The following is a 21,557-nucleotide window of genomic DNA, read 5'->3' on the forward strand; positions in this document are numbered from 1 at the left end:
GTCTGTTCTTTCTGACGCCTACTACTCAAGTGACAATTTCCCATGTGCTCTCTGTCTGCTGACTCCTAACCCACCCACATGCACGCTCAAATGGCATCTTACTAAGGCTGACGGGCAGCTTTACTCCTCCCTTGTGACCTTTGAAGAACAAGATTTCCCCAGTTGTGATGACCAGGTGGACTACCTCACCAATGTTATCCTTACTGCTGCAGAATGTTCCATTCCTTGCACTTCCTCTTTGCCACATCATGTCCCAGTCTCTTGGTGCACTGAGGCATGCCACAACACAATTCGCGCATGGAGATGTGCTCAACGCATTTTTAACCGCCACCCTATGCTGGAAAACTGAATTCATTATAAACAGGTGCATACGAAGTGTCGTTGAATTCTTCGGGATAGCAAAAGAGCTAGCTCGATTTCATTCACTAGTTCTTTTAACAGTTCCACACCTTCCTCTGTAGTGTGGGCCAACCTCCGACAGCTCTCTGGAACCAAGATCCATTCACCAATTTCCAGCCTGACAGTAGCCGATGATATTATCATGGACCCTATTGCTATCTCCAACATCTTGGGCTACCATTTTGAAGAAGTTTCGAGCTCTTCCCACTTCGTCCATTGGAGACAAGTGGAGGAGGCTCGGGTGATACCCTTCGCTTTTCAGAATCACGAGTGCTACAATGCCGCATTTACTATGAGGGAGCTAGATAATGCTCTCAGTTCATCTCAATCCTCCATCCCAGGACCAGACGCCATCCAAATTCAGATATTGCAGCACCTCTCTCTTGCAGGCAAGCATTTTCTGCTTAACGTGTACATCCACAGCTGGGCTGAGGGCACATTTCCTGGATGCTGACGTGAAATCACCGTCATACCCATACCTAAGCCCAGCAAGGACAAAAGCCTTCCTTCTAGCTACCGCCACATCTCTCTTACCACCTGCATTTGCAAGGTGATGGAACATATGATTCATACCTGGCTGGTGTGGTGGCTCAAGTCTCATTCTGCAGTTGACCATCTCATTACTTTGTCCACCCGTGTCATGAATGGTTTTCTGTTGAAATCCCAGACTGTGGCCATGTTTTTGGATTTAGAGAAGACCTATGACACTTGCTGGAGAACTGGTATCCTCCGTACTCTTTACACACAGGGCTTCCGTGGGCACCTGCCCTGGTTTCTTCGGGCATTTTTACAGTACCGAGTTTTCAAGGTACATGTGGGTACTGCCTTGTTGGACACCTTTATCCAGGAAAATGGTGTGCTTTAGGGTTCTGTCCTGAGCGTTGTCCTCTTTGCTATTGCCATTAACCCTATAATGGCCTGTCTCCCACCGTGCACCTCTGGCTCCCTTTTTGTCGATGATTTTGCCATCTGTTGCAGTTCTTCACGGACCTGTCACACTGAGCAGCATTTTCAGTGCTGTCTTGATTGTCTTCACTCCTGGAGCATCGGCAATGGCTTTGTCTTTTCCTCTGACAAAACTGTCTGTATGAATTTCTGGCGGCGCAAATGGTTTCTCCCACCATATCTCTGTCTTGGGTCTGTTGCCATTTCATTTGTTAACACTCTGAAATTCCTGGGGCTCCTGCTCGATAGGAAACACTCATGGTCCTCCCAAGTATCGCACCTGGCAGCCAGCTGCACACGGTCCCTCAATTTCCTACGTATCCTCAGTGGTACTTCCTGGGGTGCCTATAGAACCACCCTCCTCCATTTGTACCAGTCCCTTGTCCATTCGAAACTTGACAATGGGTGCTTTGTTTATGCATCTGCACACCCCATCCCTTTTGCGCCGTCTCAACACTATCGATCATCATGGCATCCGTTTGGTCACGGGCGCCTTTTACAACAGCCCGGTTGAGAGTCTGAATGCTGAAGCTGCTGAACCACCACTGTCCTACCACCGTGACTTTCTCCTCAGCAGGTATGCATGCTGTTTGTGTGCCACGCGTGGCAACCCTTTCTCTGCCTCGGTCTTTGATGGTTACTTTGATTGTTGGTATGGGGCTCGTCCCTCTTCTCTGTTACCTCCTGGAGTCCACCTTTGCTACTTGGTGTGGCGGCTTAATTTCATGCTACCTGTGTCCTTCCCAGTGTGTGTGAATCCTTCACACATTGGCTTCGTGAAGTGGCTCATGTTAACCTTGGCATTCACTCACATCCTAAGGACACTACTCCAGCCTCGGTCTATCGCCTTCAGTTTCATGACCTTCGCAGTTCTTGGACTGACCTTGGGGTTGGGTGTGCCTTCGTCATTGCACCCGTGTCTTTCGATATCAGCTTCCAGCGCATTACCCAGTATTTACAGCCGAGCTTTTCAACTTGTATCAGGCGTCAGAGTACATCTGGCGACACAGCTTTCCAATTTGTGTCCTCTGTTCAAAGTCTCTGTGTGCCGTACACTGCTCATCCCTTAGTGCAGCGGGTCCAAGAAAACTGTCACTTGCTCATTCTTGGTGGAGCCAGTGTGATGTTTCGATGGGTCCCTGGTCATGTTGGTCTGCCAGGAAACGAGGCTGCTGACGCTGCTGCCAAGGATGCAGTCCTCATACCTCAGCCCACAAGTTCCCTCCGATGATCTCTGCATTGCCATCTGTCAGGAGGTGGTGTCTCTTTGCCATCGCCAATTGTCCTCCCTTCACGGGAATAAGCTCCGGTTTATTAAGCCCCTCCCGGTGCCTTGGTTGACCTCCCCCTGGCAGGAGGGCCGGGAGGAGATTATTTTAATTCGGCTTTGTATTGGTCACTGCCTTTTTAGCCATAATCATTTGCTCAATGTCACTACCCTGCCACTTCGTACGCATTGCGCCCAAATTTTAACTGTCCCCCACTTCCTGCTGGAATGCCCTTTTTTAAGAATTTAAATTTCAGCTTGGGTTTGCCATCTGATTTATCAGCAGTTTTAGCGAATGACGCATGGGCTTTCAACTGTGTTTTACTTTTTATCTGCCGAAGCAATATGGCAATGGCCATTTAATTTTTAGTTTTGGACCTCCATTTTTGTATGTTTCTTCTTTTAGCCCATTTTCCATGTGCCTGTTTTTAGCTGTCTCCTATTCTGTCCATTGGGACTGACGTATAGACGTGTCCGTCCTCTGTGTGTTTGTGTTCTATAGTTTTGACCCCAGTTTTTTTTTGCAGCGTAAAACAAAACTAAACAAACTAACTCTGGTTCATCGCAACAGCGGTGAAATCTTTTCTGCCAGGAGAATGACCAGGTCAGGATCTGTTTTTAGGTTTTGTAGTGCAGTCATTTCTTCTGCTGAAAGGTTAATGTTCTTAGGGAGAGACCTGGAGAAGGATGATGTCAGGTTGGAAATTAGAAATTCCTTTAAGAAGACTGGGGGGTGGTTAGGTGTGGGGGGAGTAGGACTGAAACTTCTGTGTGGCTGAGGATTTTGGTGGCGAGGTTAACGACAGTGTTCAAAGATTGTTTTGGTTCTGGATTTCTTGGAGTGTTGGTTGAGGGTTTTGGAGGATGTGGTATGTTGAAAAGGTCAGCAAGGCAGGGTCTGGTTGCTATGAGGGGTTGACAAGGAGTAACTCTGTGGGTAGGATGGGAGATGGATAGTTGTGTCCCAAGGCAAGAGTGGGATGTCAGCAGGCTGGATGACTTGTGGAGGTTTTGTTTGAAATGTTGTTCTAGTTGATGGAGTGTCAGGATTTCTATTTGGGTGACTGCCGGCCGGTGTGGCTGTGCGGTTCTAGGCGCTTCAGTCTGGAACCGCGTGACCGCTACGGTCGCAGGTTCGAATCCTGCCTCGGGCATGGGTGTGTGTGTGTGTGTGTGATGTCTGTAGGTTAGTTAGGTTTAAGTAGTTCTAAGTTCTAGGGGACTGATGACCACAGATGTTAAGTCCCCTAGTGCTCAGAGCCATTTGAACCATTTTTTTTTTCTATTTGGGTGATGAGGTGTAGGTAGTGGGGATTGCATAGTAACTATTTTGTGAAGGGAGTGGAAGTGGTTCAGGGATGCCTGTGAGTGGAAGTCATTCAGGGCTGCCTGTGTCATGGAGACATGTTTTTGTAGAACAAGGTTTGGGACAAAGGGACTGGTGGAATATGAAAAGGTGAAAGTCTTTGTGGAAGGAGGGATGGGATCCAGAAGTAAGGTGGTTTGTGGTTAGGCCATTGGGGAGGGGGGGGGGGGGGAGATTCCATGGCTTAGGCAGAATTTAAGGAGCAGGATATGGGGCAGGGTTTTTGCTTTGGCTAGGGAAACTTTCTGAACTGGTACAGATAAAAGATAAATAGAGGAATGAGAGGAATTGTTCATTGTGGTGGAAGGGGGGGGGGGGGGGAGGGGCACGGAGATGGCACTGGGGAAAGAAGTTGGCGAATAAAGTGGCGAGGAAAGGTGTCAGTTTCTCATGGCGGGAGTTGGATAACATTGTTGGGTGTAAAGAGTGAAAGGAGTTGTGTTGAGAGCGGGGGGTAGTGTTGTGACTAAGGTACATCTGATCGCACATGATATATAGTCAGTCACACGAATTAAATTCGATTGCCCTCCTATGGCAACCTCTTAAAGGGCCACGCAGAGGAAACATTCCTAGCTGCCCAAAACGCGAAACCCCTGGTCTGGTTCAGGTTTATTGATGACATCTTTATAATCTGGACCCAATGCCGGGACACCTAATTCACAAAGAGATCTCCCATGCCATATCCTCACATACACCTGATCCTCGTGGTCCTCACATCCATATCAGGCACCAATCAGAAAGAAACACCACACCACCCCACCCCACCTACCCATTACCAACCAGAACTGGAACGACTGAACCATGTCCTTTGACAGGGATTTGATTATCTATCATCACAGAAGTGCGAGGTGTGGATTTAAGCACATTCACATATAACTGTATTTTGTGTGGCAAAGTCTGAAGCATTCTGGCATTCAGAGAGGTGTTACAGTCAGGGCAATACCATCTTGTTTCCTTCCTGCTTGCTTTGCCAGTTTTGTTTGGTCCAAACCAACCTTGGACACCCTTGTTGGTTGTTGCTTCTTCTCAGTTGCAGCAATTTTCTCAGGAAGTGTCGTTCTACAAGCCTATTGCTGATGGTTGCACTAGGGGCAGTTTCTTTAGCCACAATTGAGCCTTTCTGGAAGAGTCCTTCGCCAATGTGGCACAAAAAGGTGGAAAAGACAGTTTTTCTTCTCATTAGGGTTTCTAGTCTCAAGATACAGAGCAAAAGCATTCATTCATTGCAGCCATTATGAGCAAGCAAGAAAATAGTTTTTTCCACCACTTCATTTGTTTCCTCTAGAAAGGATAATAGGAGATCATCTGATCACTTCTATCAACCCGTTTTGTTCGTATTATGATCAAGAATAGCATCAGGTTTTGACTTGATCTTGACACCATCCTTCGTACAAACAGAAATTTTAGAGGTTGTCATTTTGTGTTTAGAGGAAAGGCATAAGACATCCCTAATGTCCTTCCACTTCAAACAAAGCAGGTGGTTTCTCCTCATTGACACAGACTGATTCCTTAGGAGTTTCTTCAAAACATTATTTTCTTTTGGCAGTTCCTTTTGATTAGCCATACATGTGCATACAGCTTTCATTTTATTTTTCCATAAAAAATCAAAAACTGCTGGCGAATTGTAAAATCTGTCCATATAAACAGTGTGACCTTTACCCAAATAATCGGCAAGCAACCTCTGAAAGAGTGGTATTATGGAATTGTCTTTCGATCCTTTACTATTGTATACTTCAAATCCCAGAATGTAACCATTCCAAGAATCACAAACAGTAAACATTTTTATTCCATACGTGTCTGGTTTATTTTTTATGTAGCCACGAAAGACCACTTGCTCACGAAATCCATGCATGCCTTCATCAGTTATGAGGTTTTCATAGGGATAAAATGATTTCTTACATTCCCATAATAGATGATTGAGAGCTGGTCTGATTTTATGCATAGCATCATGCATTGGTTGACCTCCGGGAATCTAGGTACAATTGTCATTCAAATGTAAATTTGAAAGTATGGCCTTGAACTTATTTCTGCTAATTATAGATCCTGGGAAAGGGGTTGAAATAAAACTATTGACAGACCAGTAGCCTCCCAATTTTGGCTTCTTCACAAGGCAAATATGAATAATTATGGCGAAAAACAAATAAATTTCATGAAGCTTCACTCCAACCCACGATGCCAAACACTATGTGGCTTTAGTTTGGAGCCTGATTTCAGTTTATCATAAACACTCTTTGCCTACCTCTTCATTTCTGATTTTGTGTGTTTCATCATAGAATGTGGAAAGAAAATAGAAAACACGTTAAGTGGAGTGGATCTTTCGTCAACTGCAGCTCTTACTCCAGTTATGTAAGAGAACTGTGGCAAAGGAGACTGTAGGTCTTCGAATCTCCAACCTAAATCAGTATCTGTTGATTTCGTTTGTGAAGACCACTACCTCTTCCGTGATGGTGCAGAAGATTGTGTTGCAGCAGAACAACATTGTCGCTTGGAAGTTGTTTGAACAGCGGCATATTTATCATCAGATTCGTCTGTAAAGAAGAAAAGAAAGACGAGATGACGACAAAGAAAACATAACTTACTTGTAATTGCAGTGCCAGTAACTGAAGCAGCAGCCCTAAAGATGACAAGTTGTATCAGTCTGTAGCTTACCTGAATTTGAATCTTCTTCAGACTGTTCCCACTCAGATATTTCTCCCTCTGATCCAGAATCAATCAATTCTTTTTTGCAGTGCCTCTAAAATTTCTTGATGACCCAATAAACGTGACTTGGTGGTAGCAGGATCACAAACAGTGATAAAACCTAACGAAACCGCGTGCAAATACGACAATGTTAGCACACACAGGCTCAGTCAGACACGACAGCAGTGCTAAAGTTCGTTACTGCTTCTTTCCAGGTAATGCTAGAGCCTGACAAGAGGGCAGCACCAGTCAAGGGACAGCCAGCCAGACGTCTATACAATGTTATCACTTGTAATGAGTCGTTTTCGAGTGACAGGAGGCTTGCATGACGTGAAACATTGCGACCCAAACTACACTCTGGCATGGTCCATTGAGCTCAGTCCTGTGGCCCGAGCTACACTTAGGCTTGGTCGCCAAAGTGTTAAGGCAAATGCTAGGATGTTTCCTTCAAAAGGACATGGCTGGCCACTTTCCTTCTCCATCCTTTCCTAATCTGACCTTGTGCTCTGTCTTTAATGACCACATTGTTGATAGGACATTAAACAGTAACCTCCTCCCGTTCCCCCTCCCCCTCCCCCTCTAATCCTATAGTGAACCAGAGTTGAGGTGATGTAAAAATTTATCTTCTCCGCGAGGCCACACTATGAAAGTATCGTACACGTACCTCCAAGTATCGCACTTGTAACCCCTAAAAAGTCATCCATAAAAAGCTTGGCTACCAGGGCAGACAGAGGACTACTCGTGGTGATGCCTTTAGTATTTTCAAAATATTTATTGTTGAACATAAAATAGGTTGGGGGAAGTGTGTGTCGAAACAGAGCAGTGACGTCCACATGAAATTTATTACCAGTTAGTGCCAGAGAATCTGTGAGGGAGACCTATGTAAAAAGAGATACTGCATAAAGCTAAGTAGTCCAAACTATTCAGACAGAGAGCCCTCAGTCCGTTGATAAAATCAGCTGAGTTTCGTATATGATGTGAGCATTTGTCCACCAGTGGACTCAGCAAGATAGCAAGGTGTTGTCTAAATCATATGTGGGTGCACCACTGCTGCGTATTATTGGCTGTAAAGGAAGGCCTTCTTTATGAACTTTAGGAAGGCTGTTAAGTTGTGGTGGTACACAACCATTTGGACTTATTGTCTTGATGGTCTGATGGGAAGAATTTAGGAGTGGCACAAATCCTATACAACTGTAATAAGTCTTCCTATATGTAGAATCACTTAGTAGACCATGCACCTCATTAGCATACAACCTAAGAGGTAACACTACTGTTCAATTACTTTTATCGGTCTTCAATACCAATACGTCAGGATGCTCTCAGAGATTTTGTAGTGCAGCCCTTTCTGCAGAGATTGTTACTTTGTTGAGGAGGAGTTTACCGAAGAGAATGGCTCTTCTTCTGTTCTTATTTCTTCTGCTGTATCCAAAGGAAGGAGTTGTATGGCTTCTTCAACACAACTCACGAAACTTAGAAAGACGTGGTGCTTTATGTGTTGGTGCAAAATTGAGTCCTTTGCCTAAAATAGACATCATCACATCATTTATATTTTTCTTCATGAAGTTAGCAATGGACTGTTGTGCAGTTGTTGTAAACACAAGGCAAACAGGTTTTGCCATCTGCTGAGAACTTTCATCCCAGTGGATCCAGTCAGACTTGGCCGAAGTCACTCCATCAACCCAATTCCATGATACAAGTGAGAGATGTGCTGCAACCTTCAGGTGTATGTGGAACAAACGTGATAAAATCAGTCTCTGAGGCGATACTCGCTAAAATCCAGAATCTAAAATCAGTTCCTAGCAAAAGTTGTTCTTGACTGTTGTGGTTGCCTCCTTGTCAATCTAGTATGAATCTCACTGCAACTGTGAGTAGAACACGTATATGAATCCTCTAAAACCACATCACCTACCTAATTGGGATCCTGGCTAATGCACGATGGTTATTTCTTTGTAGATAGTTTTTTTGAGGCTGGAAAAGCTCATCACTCTTGCTTCATTTTCACACCTGAAATATTTTTAGAACATTTCAATTTCATGTACAAAGTGCCTCGAGAAATACAGTTAAAAGAAAGGAAAGAAAAGAAGTATGCACAATATCATTCTAGTTTTATACAAAGTCATTAAGTGGGCTTCTCCATACGATATTATCTAATGGAGTTTGTGGTATCTAAATGTACCTACCCCTTCTTTCATGTACAATCGAAACATATCATTCATATTACATGCACATGGATGACTATGTGAGTATGTTTATAGGTAATGTGCAGATGTGGAACGGATGGGATGATGTAGGTTGTCACTTATCATTGTGTAGAAATTGGATAGAGTGCAGTGGATTTAGAGCATTTAGGGGGGTGCAGCCTATTGTACATGTTTTACAGGCGCGATGTATGTAATCAACATGTAGACTAACCTATCATAACCTCTTAACTTAAGAGTGGCACGTACACCCTACATCCTCAGTTATTCGTTGGGTGTATCCCAATCTCTGTCTGCCTGTACATTTTTTCTTTCTAGAGCTCTTTCTAGTACCATGGAGGTTATCCCCTGATGTCTTAACATGTGTCCAATCATCCTGTTCCTTCCTTCTTGTCAGTGTTTTCCATATGTTTGTATCTTTGTGCCGATTCTGTGAGAACTTCATCATTCTTTATCTTATCAATCCACCTAATTTTCAACATTCTTATATAGCACTTCAGTTGTAATCTGTTCCAGTTCTCACACTGGCTGTAATTTAATACCATTACAGTGCTGTGATCCATACATACATTCTCAGAAATTTCTTCCTCAAGTCAAGTCCTATGTTCGATACCTGTAGACTTACCTTGGCCAGGAATACCTTCTTTGCCTGTGCTAGTCTGCTTTCCCTCTGTGTTTCGTCCATCATGTGTCCCCCCCTCCCCCTTCCACCATTTCTGATGTTAAGTTTCTCGCTATTCTTGTTTCCGCTACTGCTCATTACTTTGGTCTTTTTCTGTTTTACTATCAATCCATATTCTGTACTCATCAGGCTGTTCATTCCATTCAGCATACCCTGTAATTCTTAATTTTCATTGAGGATAGCAATGTTATCAGAAAATATTATCAATAATATCCTTTCATGATGAGTCTTAATCCCACTCTCGAACCTCCTATTATTTCTGTCATTGCTTCTTTGATTTACAGGTTGAACAATAGGGGCAAAGCACTGCGTCTCTGTCTTATACTCCTTTTATTTTGAACATCTTGTTTTTGGATTTTCAGTCTCATTGTGCTTAACCTATCATGATTCTGGTTGATCAAGCAAAAAAGGACAAACAGTGCAACATCTTTGGAAAAAAGTGCCTTCATTGTGTGTGTTTCTAACAAAAAGAAATTTTGTAATGGTTAGTTGTTGTATTATCAAAAAATTAATTAATTATTACAAACTAATAAACCAAAAATTATTAAATTCTGGATTTCTGTCATTTAAAATATGAGCTGTTGAATTATATAAAAAAAATAAATTAATTCCAGATCGGTGGTTATTTCATGACATAGCATTAAATGTGAAGGACCCTCAGCTGCTGCACAGGTGCACACAGTGTGGTGAAACTCTTTAGCAGTGTGCGGGAAGATCAGACTTGCTTCCCCTCACCACAGAGAGAGTGGGGATCATGCACAGAAGTGACGGAACACTCCAACAGCTTCCAAAATTAATGTTTCACTCTGCAGTTGAGTGCACACAGATATGAAACTCCTGTCAGATTAGAATTAATTGGGTCTTAACAACTCCTTGGTCGACTGAGCTATCTGGGCACAATTCGCATTCTACCCTCACAGCATATCTGCAACTAGTTTGGAAGGAAAGAAAGAGGAATTGGTGGAAGTAAAGCTGTGAGAGTGGCTCATGAGTCGTGTCTGGATAACTCAGTTTGTAGAGGATTTGACTGTTAGAGGCAAAGATTTTGGCTTGAAGTCCCAGTCCAGCACACAATTTCGATCTGCCATGACACGTCAAAGCCAATAATCTTGGTACTTCGTGTGAGAGTAAAGTCTTGAGAATTAACTTCTGGCAGGTGCTATGGTACAGGGGGTCTGAGCATATTCTGTTGCAGGATAGTGCTTGGGGAGAGTCAGAAGCCACTTGGAAGCTGATAATCACTTTCATTAGATCCAGTAGTTTGTAATATGTCTCAGGTCCACATCAGGTAGTGATTGAAGGTACTGCTGCTGCTGCGCTTAACGTGATTTTGCATGGTCGACAGTCTCGATTGTGGCAGACTGACGTCAGGACTGGTGCAGCAGGCTGACAGCTCACAGTGTGTGACACACTGAGCGACAGCCCATCTGTGACAAGTGATGGGTTTAGACACCCAGGTAGTGAACCCAACACAGTTGGTTGGCTGGTGGCATCTGGTGATGCCAAGTGCCTAGTAGCTTGGTGGCTAAGAGGGACTCAGCTTGACCCTCTGCCTATCAGGTGGCAGCTGAACACCCTTGGCAGGCAACCTCACAGCAGAGGTCAACACTAAGACACTTGGTGACTTAATGACTTCCTACTTTGATGTATGTCTAGTCTGGCTGGACGACCAATATTTGTGTCCATATGGGTTTATTGTGCTGTTGCGGCTGCAGGAGTCATGGTTGCCATACGGCCAAGTATCCTTGGCCACTGTAACTGTTGGGGCACTGACCAGCAGGCAGATGATGATGCAACACTGTGTCAACATATAGCCGTAAGTGGCCTGAGTTTTGGCATTGGGCCTGCACAATACTAGGCAGGTGTACCAGTTTCTTTGGCTCTTCAGTGTATGTTACTGTTCCTATGCAGATTGTTGAACTACACATTCAGAAGAAAAATGGGAACTTGAAAGAGTACCTGTTTCAGGTAAACTCTCTATGATTAGAAATTCAACATATCTGAAAGTGCCGGCAGTATTCTCACTCACAACACACCATACACAATTGTTCATTCAAAGGGCTACTTTAATGGCAGAAAGACATCCCAAGCAAAGAGGTTGCAAGCAGTGATCTAGTTTGGACTAGAGTGACACCAAAGAGGTTGGATGGGTGAGACACATACATGTGCACCACCAGCACAAAAGCATACATATATTAAACATGTTGTATCTCAGAAACTATTCGGAATAGGGCATATGTCCATATGAAGTTTCTTGCTTCAAATGTTACTGTCATATACCTAAATATTGACCGTTCCTTCTGGGACTCCCTGTACTGTTGCAGCATTGACATATGTTTTGCTTCATCAGCACTCTACTGCAGTTTACAACTACCTCACTATATAACAGAACAAACAAAGAGTATGATGCAGAAATGAACAAGAAGAAAAAAAAGCTGCACACACAATCCAATTCTGTGGTTGTCAAACCATATAACTGCTAGCATGGGCCTTTGGAGAACTATTTCATTTATAATTCACATATCAGCACTATTTACAACAAACTGTGCATTCAGTTGCCTACGGTGTACATTCTCCTAAACTTCCCTGACGTACTCAGCCTTCCACATCTCAACCGGGCATTCGGAGCATTCGTCCTACACTACCTGTCGTAATGCCTTGTTTCCGGGAATATCCAGCATAGTGTGTTATGTGATTCGGTGCATGAGGCCACATGACCTGGTAGGTTACACTGTGTACACTCAACCTGTTCCCTCAGCTCATCCCTTGGCCACTTCCCAGATACCACAATTGAATCTGTACATGGCATAATGAAAAATAGGACAGCAGTTAAAGGACGAACACAGCTACTGCAAATATTGAACCATCATTGCAGGCTCTTTCCCACATCTGACCCGACTTGTAGAGGGTGTAGGTGACCCTGGTGGAAGATATGGGTCAGGATCAGCCAGAAGCTGTATAATTCCTTTGTTACACATATTAGTTTGTAGTAAAACTCAGGCCCACATGAGGCAGAGCTGGAAGGCAGGCGTCTACTATGACTACTGCTACACTTAGTGTGGCCCAGGTGTGGCGCGGTGTTGCATAGTCAGCAGTCTTGGTGATGGACGAGCGATGTCGGGACTGATGGAGCTGGCTGACACCATCTGCTGCGTGCGGGACACTGAGTCCAGCTTAGCTGTAGCAAGTGACTGCCAAAGATACTGAGGGAGTGGACCCTGGACAAGTGGCTAGCTGGCTGTAACTGGTGTTGGCAAGTGGCTCAGTGGCTTGGTGGTTAGGAGGACCTCAGTTCAACCTTAGGTTCATCAGGTGGCAGCTAAAAATCTTTGGCAGGTGGTCCTGTCAGGAGGGTGGCACAGTGGGGGCAATCTTGCAACAGAGACTGACCCTAAGACAGTTGGCCAGCCCATATTTATTTGTGCTGAATTGGATTTGTAGCCGTGTTACACATGCAGATGTCATGTACGCCACATGCAAAAGTGTTCCTGATTACAGTAACCATCGGGGCACTGATTGACAGGTGGATGGTGACACTTGGCAAGTTCCGTGGTGTAATGCTGTGGCAATGTATAGCTGTAAGTGGCTCACTTTAAAGCTGCAAGCCCATCTGCCTAGGCTTGTGTTGTTACCTTGGGGTGCTGAAATTTGAAAATTGTTGAGATACAGAAATGGATGTGCGTTCTACATTTCATCAGGAACCCAAAGTGACTTGCAAATTGTTCAGTAAATTACAAAAGTGGTTCAAAATATTGCCCTCGCAATTAATTTGAGCATGTACACTGTCTAGTCATATTAATGTGACCACCTGTGGAAAGCCTGAAAAACCACATTTTGCAGTGTGGACCACTAAGAGACATGCAGGAGAGAGTCAGTGAAGTTCTGGAAGGTACCAACAGGGATGTTGAGCCATGCTGACTCCAGTGCTGTGGCCATTTGCCCTAGGTTAGTTTAGGATCCATGGTGGGAACAGCCCAGTCCAGGTAGTCCCACAGATTCTCAGTTGGGTTTAAATCTTGGGAGTTAAGTGGCCAGGGGAGTGCAGTAAACCAATCCTGGTTCTCTTCGAACTATGTACTTGCACTGAGAGTTGTGTAACACATTGCCTTCCTCTGCTAGTAGCTGCCGTCGTGCCGAGGAAAAACAAACTGCATGTAGAGGTGGACATGGTCCCCAAGGATAGATGCATACTTGTGTTGATCCATTGTGTCTTCCAGAATTACGAAACCACCCACAAAAACATTCTCAGACCATTTTACCTCTCTCCTACAGCCTGGACCCTTCCAACAGTTGTTGCAGGGTGTTTGCTTCCAGATGTTTCGCACCGATGGAGCATAAAACGTGACTCACCTTCATTGCCGATGAACAGCAGTCGGCATAGGTGCATGTACCAGGTGCCTGCTGTGGAGGCCCATACAAAGCAAGATTCGCTAAACTGTCATTGAGGAGACATTATTGGTAGCCCCGTGGTTCATCTGGGCAGTCAGTTGTTCAACAGTTGCACATGTATTCGGCTGCACAAATCTCTGTAGCTGTTTTTTGCCCCTCTCATCTATGGCCATTGGTGCACCACAGGTTCCTTGGCATCGGTTTTCATATTTGCAATTTTGCCATGCAGGGCATACTTTAATTGAGTGACATGTGAACAGTTTACAAACTTCACCATTTCAAAAATGCTTCCACCCTTGACCCAAAATCCAATGATCGTGCACTTTTGAAAGTCAGAAACATCACTCTGCTTCTCCGTTACAACAATGAATGCACTGTTTTCCATGTCCCTCCCCCCAACATGTTTTGTATATCCTCCACTGCTGGCACTGTCACCGCACTGTCACCTGCCATCTGTGGGTGGTTATTGCGCTTTGATGTCGAACTTAGGTGGTGGTCACATTGCTGTTACTAGACAGTGTATTAGTATACCAGATTGTCAAATAATTTCAGGTATTTACCAGTAATTCATTTCCTGCATGTATTTATTTGTAAAGTCTTCCTTAGTTGTTATAATGGTAGAGCATTATCAGGTTCTCTTTACTATCCCACAGATGCTGTGGCCAAAGAGCCACAGAATCGGCGTACTCTACCAATAAAATTAATCTGTTGGGACAAATACCATCGACATGTTCTCCCTTCCCTCCCAACTGTGCCCTTCAAGAGTTTAATGCAACTCTTTTGTGTTACCTGACAAACCACCAATGGCACCACATTCAGTACAATAAGCAAAACATTTCTTAGAAACAGTAGATTGTTCAATCCAGTAGACAACTGATAAGCCTAGTAATGTTGTCAGTGGTTATCCTAGCCTGTAACACTGTACCTGTACCTGTGTCTGTGATTTATGATCACATGTGAACTTGGAAACATTTTAGTGACTTTGGATGCCACCATTTTAAAATTTTGACTCCCCATAGTATCTAAACCTTGCATTTCTGGACAAAAGTTCTCCACTTGAAAAGTGTTGAATTTGTCAACTGGTAAAAGATACTAAATATGGTCATTGTTGATTTGATGCACATTGCATGTATATAGAATATTATACCACACCATTATAATAGTGAGACAGTTGCAGAAAAAAATGTTTTCTCTCTTTTTAAAGTTTCTGTTCTGTGATTGCCATCAAATATTTTTCTGATCTTATGTGATCATACAGTCCAGATATGCGTCTCATGTGTTGCTGTTTCTCTCTCCCACCCACAAAGAACACTGCCTTTTAACACTGCAAATAAACATTTTTGTTTCCTAACAACATGTTGTTGAATATGACAGTGGATAATGTTTATATCTTTACCAGAAAAACTTGAAGGATTATTATGTCTGATTTATAAAAAGAGACAAATAGGTGGTTATTCCATCATCTTTTGGGTGTACATCTGAGATAGTATTTCTTCTTCCAATATTTCAGCTTATAACCTTACAGCCATGTTCAAGATGAGTTGTTGCAGAATTTAAATCAGATGACACAATGCTATCGAGTAAACATGCATTGTGTCGGAGATAACTGTCTGCAACAAGATTGTCTTAGATAAAACTTCGTGTCAAATAGTAAAACAAAGCAAGTGCAGAGTCAGCAAATCCACACTCCGTCTTCAGGCCCAGTCGTTATGGTTTTTACCAGAGCCGCTACTATTTGGTCAAGTAGCTCCTCAATTGGCATCACAATGCTGAAAAATGGCAACAGCGCATGGCGGCCTGGATGGTCACCCATCCAAGTGCCGGCCACGTCCGACACTGCTTGACTTCGGTGATCTGATGGGAACCGGTGTATCCACTGTGGCAAGGCCATTGTCATCTGCAAATCTACAGTGCTTGCAAATTATGTGATTTATTATTAAAATGTATGACATATTTTGAAATGCCAGGTAGTGAAAATTCAGAACAATAATTTCTCTGAGAGTGCAGTTGTGAAATGAGTAGTTTCCATGAAGATTCCTCGATCGGGGGGGATCTTCTCAGTCTTACAATATGTTGTGTCCTCTAGTATGTTGTTGTACAACATCTTTCTGTAGACATTTCTTGGAAGCAAAAAGCGTCGACTGCCATTTGTGCAAAGTTTTGGAATATTGCTATTTTCTGTTGCTGGAAGTCAGTGTTAAGTGCACTACCTCCATGGATTTCATGTTAACATAAGAAACTAAGACACCTAAATTCTTCCTTTCCTACACCATTTTGCACATTTTCTCAAAAACGGCACACTTCTGTGCAAAATAATATTTTTTGAATATCTGAGTTTTGCGTTATGTAGTGTTGTATACTGTGTGCCGATTATTAATGCCAAAAAGCAATGAACACAGCATTATCATCTTATGTTCTCTTCCATTCCCTGTAATGTAATTGGTTGTTCAGATACAACCAGATGGTTGTGCAAACTAGCGAATAATCTGTGAATGCTCATCCACTTGTTTCCTTCCATTTGCTCCAATGTAAAGAGGACTTTACTAGATCCTATTCCCATTCCATAGTCTGATCTTGTCTTCATGATCCCTTAGGGAGTGATGCATATGGGGTTGTAGTATATCCCTACAGGGTTATCCCAAAAGTTTTTAGCAGAAATTCAGAAATTTGTTTTTATTTGCAATATTGCTGTTACACATTTCAAAATACTCTCCACAAGCACTTATACAAAGTCTGTTCAAAAACTTCCGGAACATTTGTTATTTCACACCAATGGTGTGTTGGAGCAAAATGCGGTTGGTATCCCTGCACACTCCTGTGTTTAATGTGTAACTGTCTGGAGTTTCAGTGTTGTATGCCCGTTAGTTATTGTTCGGTGCTGTATTGAGTAGCACACCATATGATGCAAGAGGTTTATGGTAAAGAGTGCTTAAACTGTACTCAGTGTTATGAATGTTTTACATGGTTTAAAATTGACCGACAGAAGTTAAAAATGACCTTTGTTCAGAATGCTCTTCAACATCTACAGATGATGATGATGATGATCATGTCAGAAACGTCAGCGAAATTGTGTGTACCAGTTGAAGACTGACTGTCCGAGAGATTGCAGAACAACATTTTAGTTGGATTTGGTCATGAAATGTTGACACAGCCTCTTGGAATGCATCATGTTGCCGCCAAGTTCGTCCCAGAGCTCATGAGTCAAGACAAGAAAGGCCTTCGCCTCACAGACTGTGAAGAGCTTTTGGGTTGCGCAGATAAAGACATGTTCCTTAAGAGAATCATAACTGGTGATGAAATGTCGGTCTATGGTTATGATGTTGATATCAAGGTTCAATCTTCACAATGCGTCAGGACAAGTTCTCCAAGACCAAGTCAGGTCAGATCAAATGTCAAAGCTATGCGGATAGTTTCCTTTGACTTTGAATGATTAGTTCACCCTGAATTCATGTCACAGGGACAAACTGTTAATCGCTGGTACTATCAGCATCTGTTGCGATGCCTGCGAGAAAATGAGAGAAGGAAATGGCCTGAAATGTGGCAAGACAATTCACGATAATGCACCCACACATTCATTCATTCATCCATGTTGGTGCATGACTATTGCACAAAAAATGAAGTCACTGTGCTGCCTCATCCTCCATACTCTCCAGGCCTAGCCACTGCAGACTTTTTTGTTTACAAAGTTGAAAACCCCATTGAAAGGATGAAGATTTGCAATGATAGACGAGGTAAAAGAAAATTCACAGACAACACTTTGCGCAATCCAGCAAGAGGTGTACTGAGACTTCTCCCGGAAATGGAAATGGTGCTGGGAGTGGTGTATCAATTATGAAGGAGAGTATTTTGAAGGATACCATGCATAATAAGTAAGTTAAGTGTAGTAAAATTTTGTGGACAAAGTTCTCAAGTTTTTTGAACAAATGTAAATTTTTCCATCCTTGGAAACCACTTCAAAAATGGCTCAGTCTGATATTCTTTATTGACTCCTTAGAGAAGTCACTTAGGGCACTGTTGTATGAATTAATAGCCTCTTCATCGGAAGAAAAATGCTGGCCACGGATACTTTCCTTTGTCTGTGGTAGCAGGAAGAAGTCGCACCAAGCCAGGTCATGTGAATACATTGTGTGCTGTAACACTCGCACATCTTCCTTCTCCAAGATGTCCATTGCTCTGGCATTTTCATGATGCAGAAGAAGGTGCTCACACTTTGACTTTGGATGCTGTGACCTATGTGTTGCAATGACTTTTTTCAGACACTGTCACATACCACAGACTGTGCTGCCGGTGTCAAAGGTCGTAGAAGTGAGATGACCCATCTTGGTTAAGAAAGTGGCCACCATCTTCTTTCCAGAGCTCCGAACTTTCATAGGTGGCTCCTTACCCCAAAAGCACCATACTGAAGATTGCCTCTTGTTATCAGGATCTTAATGGTACACCCGTGTTTCATCACCTGTGACAATATTGTAAGTGTCTTTGGACCACCCTTTGTAAAAGTTTTCAAGCATAAAGTGACACTAATCCAGTCTTAACATATTTTTGGGCTTCTATCAGGGAGTGTGGCACCCAAAGGTCACATCTTTCAGTTAGGCATAAATGATTGTGACTGATGGTCTCTTCCGCAGTCAGTCCAATATTTAATGTCCCTATAATGTCACAAAATGTGAGATGAGGATTGTCTTTGATCATTTTCTTCAGTGTCAATGTTTTCTTGGGTCACTGCTGTTGCTGGGCAATTGGCACAGGTTTCATCTCCAAGAGACCCCAAACCCCTTGGAAATTCACGAAAGCAGTTTGCAACAGTGACCCTAGAAAGGACAGCAAAAACCAGAGAAGAATACCATTCTTCTGCAGTTAACTTCTTTTTATAGTCATAATAAATTGTGGCACAAAAATCATGGCACGACAGATCCACCTTGCACTGTGTTGGGCTCTGCATTGCCAGTGTCATCACTCACTGTTCGCATCATGGTTTGAAATCCAATGATGGGGGCACTGTGCGCACACACTCAAAGGTTAAAAAATAATGCTCTTTCAAACTGAAACAATCCAATTGCCGCCGGCCGTGGTGGTATAGCGGTTCTAGGTGCTCAGTCCGGAACCGCGGGACTGCTACGGTCACAGGTTCGAATCCTGCCTCGGGCATGGATATGTGTGATGTCCTTAGGTTAGTTAGGTTTAAGTAGTTCTAAGTTCTAGGGGACTGATGACCACAGATGTTAAGTCCCATAGTGCTCAGAGCCATTTGAACCAATCCAATTGCCATCAGACTTCCAGGTTAAGAGCAGCTAAAAGTTTTTGTCACAGCTCTCTTAGATTTCACACTTAAAGCTGGTTCTTGAAATTCTGCCAGTAGATTTCCACAGGATAGTGTGAATTCACCTTAAAGATTTTGTCAGTTTGTATTCTTCAGTGAAACTTCCTGGCAGATTAAAACTGTGTGCCGGACCGAGACTTGAACTTGAGACCTTTGCCTTTCGCAGGCAAGTGCTCTACCATCTGAGCTACCAAAGCACGACTCACGCCCCGTCGTCACAGCTTTACTTCTGCCAGTACCTCGTCTCCTACCTTCCAAACTTTACAGAAGCTCTCCTGCGAACCTTGCAGGACTAGCGCTCCTGAAAGAAAGGATGTTGCGGAGACATGGCCTAGCCAGAGCCTGGGGGATGTTTCCAGGATGAGATTTTCACTCTGCAACGGAGTGTGTGCTGATATGAAACTTCTCGGTCCGGCAAACAGTTTTAATCTGCCAGGAAGTTTCATATCAGCGCACACTCCACTGCAGAGCGAAAATCTCATTCTCATATTCTTCAGTATCTCTGTTATGCTTTCTTCTGGGTCTATCAAACATGTGACCATACTTACTGCCCTTCTTTGAATACACTCAGTATCTGTTGTTAGTTCTGTTTGGTTTGGGTCCCACGCACTTGAACAATATTCTGGGATGGGTCACACAGATATTTCGTAAGCATTCTCTTTTGTATACTGATTATATTTTCCTAATACCCTATCAGTGTACTGGAGTCTGCCAGTTGCTTCACCTGTGACTGAGCATATATGATAATTCATTTCATATCCTTACAAATTGGTAGACCCAGGTATTTGTGATTTCAGTTATGACTTTGAAACCTTATCAAGCTCTGACTGAATATTTGTGCTGCTTTTGTCAGACAGTACTTCATTATAGGTAACTCCATTATCTGCAAAAAAATCTGACGTTACTATTGATGATAACAGCCAGGTCCATGAGCTGCACTTCCCTAGGAACCCCATGGTTATGTCTACATATATCAATGACTTTCCATTGAAGATAATATGCTTCATTCTCCCTACCAAGAAGTGCTCCATCAAGTTGCAGATTTCACTTGATCATCAAAATCCGCTACGGGCTGAGATAGTGGTCATGTGTGTGAGGAGTGCTTGCTTGTGTGTGTGTGTGTGTGTGTGTGTGTGTGTGTGTGTGTGTGTGTGTGTGTTTCCTTTTCTTTTCTGAAGAAGGCTTTGGCTGAAAGCAGAATGTGCAACAGCCTTCTCGTTGTGCCTGTTTGCAACTCAACATGCCATCTTTATGGTAAGTAGCAATCTGTCCTTTTCGTAATACTGTTGATATTCCAACCAGGATTTCGAACTAAACTAAAATAAACAACTTCCTGAACTCAAAATTTACATGATAAAGGTGCACATATTCCATGAACATCATATTTTAATTTGAAAAGCAACAGGTAGACATTCTGTGTCAATCCAGAATAATAATAGTGATGTATTTATAGTTTATAGTTGCCCAAATTGAGTATTTAAAAAAAAAAAGAGAGAGAGAGAGAGAGAGAGAGAGAGAGAGAGAGAGAGAGAGAGAGAGAGATAGAGAGAGAGAGAGAGAGAGATTGTCTGGTAGATTGCCTGCTTCATTATCTGCAGAAAGTATTTCTTTCTCCTCTGTAAGTTACATGTAAGATTTCTTTGAAATCGGAAAAAGGCACTCTATTTATTTAAGTGCAATTCCACAAAACTGCTTCCTTTACACTACTTTTTCTGCAAAAACTGTACCAAAATGCAGCATTGTATCATATTTGTAGACTGATGTTAATTTTGGAAAAAGAAAAAAATTGAAAAAAGAAGTATCTTTGACAAAAACTACTGGATGCCCCCCTCCACCCCCCCCCCCCCACACACACACACACACTCACACACACTTTCCACTATAACTGTTCGACAGTAATCCATATTGACATACATGGTCACTGACTCAAGAACCAGTGGGTCAGTCGCTCACCATTGTGCAGCAGACAACCCGTCTTCCCCCAAGTTTATTTGGAGGAGAATTTTGACACATCTTGTAAAACAGTATGTTACAAAAGCTTCTGCATCTTTTTTTTTGTCAGTGCTAGACTAGTTGGTGCATACTGATCTTTCTGCTGAGATGTATGAAACGTGTTCAAAGTATGAGAAATGTCTGAAGAGTGCCGATTTGCAGAGGAGTAATTAGTTAGATAAGAAGCCCAGAAAATTTATTTGTATGAAAGCTGTTCGTGATAAACTCTTATGCAAATGATTCTGCTTCATTTGAACTGGATGGCTGAAGTTCAGTCAGACCCTCCTAGTGCCTTCTCTAAAATACTTAGTCTTGCAAATTGT

The 21,557-nt window shown here is 43.0% G+C and overlaps 1 protein-coding gene and 1 pseudogene across 5 annotated transcripts in view; one reads left to right on the forward strand and one right to left on the reverse strand.

Annotated features, from left to right (window-relative positions):
- Nucleotides 1-21,557, forward strand: part of LOC124721694 (membrane-associated tyrosine- and threonine-specific cdc2-inhibitory kinase) — a 187,728-nt gene that overhangs the window by 43,358 nt on the left and 122,813 nt on the right. The window lies entirely within an intron of this gene.
- Nucleotides 15,703-15,820, reverse strand: LOC124723263 (annotated as a pseudogene).

The sequence above is a fragment of the Schistocerca piceifrons genome, chromosome X, assembly GCF_021461385.2.
Source record: "Schistocerca piceifrons isolate TAMUIC-IGC-003096 chromosome X, iqSchPice1.1, whole genome shotgun sequence".
In the NCBI taxonomy this organism is placed as follows: domain Eukaryota; kingdom Metazoa; phylum Arthropoda; class Insecta; order Orthoptera; family Acrididae; genus Schistocerca; species Schistocerca piceifrons.